This window comes from Chenopodium album, chromosome 1 (assembly GCF_948465745.1).
Source record: "Chenopodium album chromosome 1, dcCheAlbu1.1, whole genome shotgun sequence".
Taxonomy (NCBI): domain Eukaryota; kingdom Viridiplantae; phylum Streptophyta; class Magnoliopsida; order Caryophyllales; family Amaranthaceae; genus Chenopodium; species Chenopodium album.
The window spans coordinates 18617514-18623513 of NC_137834.1; positions in this window are offsets into that span (position 1 = coordinate 18617514).

Below are 6000 nucleotides of genomic sequence, written 5' to 3' on the forward strand. Positions count from 1 at the left end.
TGTTTAAACAAACGAGTCTGTCTGGGTATTACCCAGACAGACAGGCAATTATTTAATCTTACCAAGTATCAAACTTAGTTAGGTAAATGAAAAATCCGTCTGAGTATTACCCAGGCGGATAATCAAACTTAGTTAAATAAACAAAGTATCAAACTTAAATAAACAAGAGATCCGAGTGTTACCCAGGCGGTCAAACAAATGTAACCTTTACTAAGTATCAAACTTAGTTAGGTAAATGAAGAATCCGTCTGGATATTACCCGGATGGATAATCAAACAATAAATCAATTTTGCAAACAAAGTCTGAATCTTCATTAATTGACTCACTGTTTACAAAAAATTTACATTCTCAGAAGTAGTACTTTTTTAGATTGTCTACATTCCAAGTTCTAGGCAGACGCCTGCCGTCTGGAGTTTCCAGGCGGTAGGTGCCATCCCTTACTTCTTCATAGATCCGGTAGGGGCCTTCCCAATTTGGGGTTAGCTTCCCCAGCTCATTGGCCCTACCGGTTGCCTCCATTTTTCGTAACACTAAGTCGTCAACTTTCAAAGGACGCTTGTGTACTTTTTTTTGTAGGCTCTCGTCATTCTCAGACGGTAAATCTCATGACGTAAGGCGGCATTGCCCCTGCGCTCCGGGAGTGAGTCTAATGCCAGGCGCATTGCTTCCCAGTTTGCCTCTTCATCATATAGCATGACTCTGAGAGTCGGCTCGTAATGTTCGATGGGCAAGACGACTTCAGCACCGTAAACCATGAGAAATGGGGTTTCACCAGTTGCCCCCTTTGCTGTTGTCCGGATGGCCCATAGGACATGGATTAACTCTTCTGCCCATAAGCCACCGGCTCTTTCTATGTTCTTCTTAATGCCGTCTGAGATGAGTTTATTGAAGGCTTCAACTTGGCCGTTTGCTTGGGGCCGGCCAACAGATGCAAAATAGCTTGAGATCCCCTGATCTCCCAACCAAGTTTTTAGCTGAGGCGTCTCAAACTGAGGACCATTATCAAACACCATAAACATAGGTACCCCATACCGGGTGATAATGTTTTTCCAGATGAAGGAAATCACGTCTGAGGTTTTGATGTTTTTAACCACCTCAGCTTCTACCCACTTGGTAAAATAATCCACAACCACCAACATGTAGCGCTTTCCGCCTGGAGCAGGCGTGTAAGGACCTAGAATGTCCATACCCCATTTTGCAAACGGGATTGGGCTGTGGATGGCCGTCAGATCAGTAGCCGGACGGTGAATGAGTTTGCCAAATTTTTGGCACTTGTCACATTTCTTTACCAACTCCTTGGCGTCTGCCTCAAGAGTGGGCAAAAAATAATGTCGTCTGGCTCTAACGGCTAGGGACCTGCCGCCTATATGAGAGGCGCAGAATCCCGAGTGCAAGTCTTCGAGAACTTATTTCCCCTTTTCTGGGGTGACACACTTCAACAAAGGCTTCAGAAACCCCGCCTTGAAGAGTTCTCCATTTTTCAACTCGAAGCTTGCAGCTCGCTTTTTCAGGACGGCTGCTTCCTGTGGCGAATCAGGAAGTGTACCGTCTGAGAGATAGGCCCGGATGCCATCCATCCAGGTAGAGCTTCGGTCCAGAATTCCAATGGGATCCTCATAGATGCTTCCCTTTTCAAGAACTTCCTAAAAGACTGACCGAGGCGTATCATGGCAGGCGGAAGACACCAGTTTTGACAATGCATCCGCCTGATTGTTTTCCGACCTAGGCACTTGACTCAGCCGAAATTCCTCAAGTGCCTTGGTCTCTTCTTTAACTGCCTGAAGATATTTGATCATAGCCGGGTGAGTAGCCTCGTAGCTTCCCTCATACTGGCTAACAACCAATTGAGAATCAGAGTAGGCGTCAATTTTCATGGCCCCTGCCGCCTTACACATGCGAATGCCGGCTAGCAGGGCTTCGTATTCCGCCTCATTGTTAGAGGCTTGAAATTTGAAGCGTATTGCATACTCAAATATGTCCCCTTCAGGAGACTCGTAGATTACGCCTGCACCACAGCCGTTCTTTGTAGAGCTCCCGTCTACATACACTTTCCAAACCTGATCAAGATTATCCAGAGCCACCGGACGGGTCATTTCAACAATGAAGTCGGCAAACATATGACCTTTCACTGCCTTTCTTGGTTCGTAAGTAATTTCAAGACTTTGCATTTCAATAGCCCATTTCAACATTCTCCCGGATGAGTCCAAGGTAGACATTGGCCGCTTGAGTGGTTGGTCGGTGTAAATCACCACCGGATGTGCCAGAAAGTAGGGCTTCAATTTTTTGAAAGCCATATACAGAGCAAGGCCAAATTTTTCAACCATGGGATACCGGAGTTCAGCATTTTTAAGAACATGGCTAATGAAGTAAACCGGGAGCTGCACGCCGTCTCGCTCAGCAAGGAGAACGGCACTAAGGGCATGATCTGAGATGGCTAAGTACATGTACAATGTCTCCCTAGGTAAAGGACTGACCAACCTAGGTAAAGAATGTAAATGCTTTTTCAACTTCTGGAATGCCGCCTCAACATCATCCCCCCATTCAAACCTGGTCTTCTTCCTGATTGCTTGGAAAAAGTAGAGGCACTTGTCGCCTGACCGGCTGAGGAACCTCCCCAAGGCGGCCAGACAGCCGGTGAGTCTCTACACTTCCTTGACAGAACGGGGTGACTTCATGTCTATCACCGCCTGTATCTTTTCAGGGTTAGCCTCTATCCCCCTTTGATCAATCAGGAATCTGAGAAACTTCCCGGACTCAACACCAAAGACGCATTTCTTTGGATTTAACATGACCTTATGCCGCCTGAGGATGGTGAATGTTTCTCGGAGATCAGCAAGGTGATCCGTCTGGAGCTTGGATTTGACTATCATATCATCAATGTACGCCTCCACATTCCTCCCAATCTGATTAATGAAGACCGTATTAATCATCCGTTGGAAAGTGGCAGGCGCATTTTTCAAGCCAAACGGCATCACAGTATAACAGAATAACCCCTGATCAGTGACGAAGGTCGTCTTCTCTTGATCCTTTTTCCACAGAGGTATCTGATGAAAGCCGGAGTAGGCATCCATAAAGCTCATCAAGGCGTGACCGGCTGTAGAATCGACCAGACTGTCGATCTTTGGAAGCGGGTAACTGTCCTTTGGACACGCCTTGTTGAGGTCTGTGTAATCAACACACATGCGCCAGGTCCCATTCGGTTTCTTAACAAGGACCACATTGGCCACCCAGTCGGGAAAATTACAAGGCCGGATGAACCTGGCGTCTAGCAGCTTTTTGACTTCGGCAGCTGCCGCCTGACTTCTTTCCTCGCCGTGGTTTCTTTTCTTTTGCCGGATGGTCTTCTTTTTGGGGTCCACGGCAAGTTTGTGGACAGCGAGATCCGGGCTGACGCTTGGCATCTCTTCCACTTCAAAGGCAAAAATGTCTTTGAATTCCTTCAGCAGAAGGTGCAAGTCTGCACCCAAAGTAGCATGAGCAACCGTCCCAACCTTTACAGTACGTTCCGGACGGCTATCATCCAGAACGAGATCAATGCTATCACCAACCGGTTGGGGACGGAGCTCATCTGACCGTTCACCGGTCAGTGATTGCTATTTTTTCTCTTTCTTCACCTCCACCAGCAGAGGTGCCTTTCTTTTCTTTCCGGTTTCTGGTGGGGCAGGTGCTGGATCGGCATCCTTGACATTGTCAAGGTCAATTGGTTCCTGACCGCCTGGGGCCACGGTATCTCGGACGGTTGAGAGATAGCACTCTCGGGCCGTCTTCTGATCCCCATTCAGGGAACCAACAGAGCCGTCATCCCTCTCATATTTGATGAGCATCAGAGACGGGAAGATTACTGCCTTGGCTACGTTGAGGGTTGACCGGCCAAGGATAATGTTGTAGGCGGTCAACTCCTCAACGACCAAGAATCTGACGACAATATGTCGTCCCTGGCCTTTCTCCCCCAGCCGGATGGGTAAGTCAATTCTTCCGGCTGGGTAGACCATCCCACCCCCAAAACCAACCAAGGGGTGGGTGACCGGATGCATGCTGCTGACATTGTATTTCAGCTTTTGCAGGCACCGGAGGCTAATGATGTCTGATGAGCTGCCAGTATCAATAAGGATTCTTCTAACCAGCTGGTTGGCAACCTTACATTCAATGACGACCGGGTCATCATGCGGACGGCGGACGCTGCCCCTGTCCTTCTCAGTAATCAAGATGTCTGGAAAGGAGGTGCTTGCAGACGCCTGCTCATCCTCATCCTTGTCCATCTTTCGAAGATGGCTCTTGGTTCCCCGAATGGTAGGGCCACCACATGAGAACCCACCTGCTATTGTGTAGACCGACTCCTTGTCGGTATCCGATCTACTAGCAGGCTGGGGGTAGTCTTGGAGGACTGACCCTTATTTTTCTTTTTTGCCCCGGCTGGGGACTTAGAAATGTAGGATTTCAACAGCCCTTTGTCAGCCAGACGGTCCAACGCCCGCTGAAGACTAAAGCAGTCGTTGGTATCATGGCTGACCTCCTCATGGAACTGACAGAATTTATTTTTGTTCCGTGATTGGACAGAACTCTTCATAGGATTCGGCTTCTCAATGGACAGCCGGTCCTTTACCTCCATGAGGATGAAGTTGCAGTCTTTATTAAACTCGTACTTGGGGACGTACGGTTTAAACTCTTTCTTTTTCTTCTGGGACGGCTGATCAGAGTCATTAACCGCCCAGATTTCTTTTCTTTTCTTGCTCTCTTCTTTATTTTTGGCCGGCTGAGCAGACTGGCTGTCTTTCTGTTTGTCGGACTTTTTGGAGTCCGACTGGTTACCAGGCGAGCAGAGGTCGGTAGCTTGAATGTAGCTTTCCGCCTCCCTCAGGGCCGCCTGTAGGGTGAAAGCTCCTTTTCTGACTAGGTCGAACTTAAAGGTCGACCCGTCTCTCAGACCCTTGAAAAATTCTGTAAAAGCTACCTCATTAGACAGTCCCTGAATCTGAATTCTGATCAGATTGAACCGCCTGACATATGAGCGCAGCCCTTCTCTCTCCCCCTGCTTAACAGTGCTCAAATCAAGGCTTGTTTTCTTAGCAGGGATGTTCATTGAGAAGTTGGAAGCAAATAGGAAGGCGAGGTTCCTGAAACTATCGATGGACCCGGCTGGCAGATTACCAAACCATTGTTGGGCAATGCCCTTCAATGTAGCCGGGAAGCACCGACACCAAGTGGCATCATCCAACCCCTGCAGATACATGAGGTTGGTGTATGCCATGAGGTGGTCTTCCGGATTGGTGGTACCATCAAAGGTACCAACCAATACATTCTTAACCTTGGCTGGCTGGGCCGCCTCGGTTATCTCCCGGGTGAACGCAGAAGGCTGTTCACCCAGGCGCAGCAGACGAAGCTGCCAGTCCAATGGCTGGACATTTGGATATGCCGCCTGACCTCTAAAGAAGGCCGGCTGCATGAAGTGAGGGGGATACTGTCCGTAAGCCTGAGTAAGCACATACGGTACAGCTACAATCATGTGGGGGCCAGAATGGACGGTATTTCCGCCTATCTGGCTCTCATGCAAGGAGGGTGCACTCCCTGCAGAAATGTTGTTGAAGTTGTCTGGAAAGTTCGACGTTGAAGCCGACTCAGACAGCAATTGGTTTCTCTTCCGGTTGATGATCTCCCGGGCATCAAGAATTGATTTTTTGTTTCCCACCGGCTATTGAGTCCGGCGGGTGTTGTTGTTGTTCCTCTTAGGAAGGAGAATCTTTGACCAATCAATGGTCCCGGCTGCCTTCTCCTTTGGATGAGGAGTTGGCTGCCGGTCTCTGACTGACTTCCCCTTCTCTAGAGGAGTCTTCTTCGCCGACTGACCTTTACTCAGGCCAGCCCGGCTTTGGGTGATCAACTCTTTAATTTCACCCTTGAAAATTGTCATGAACCTCATGAGTTCGTCCCGGGTGACAGGGGCTGATCCTGCGGCCGTTTGGGTTTCCCCTTCCGACTGCCCAGAGGGTCGGTTTGTACCCG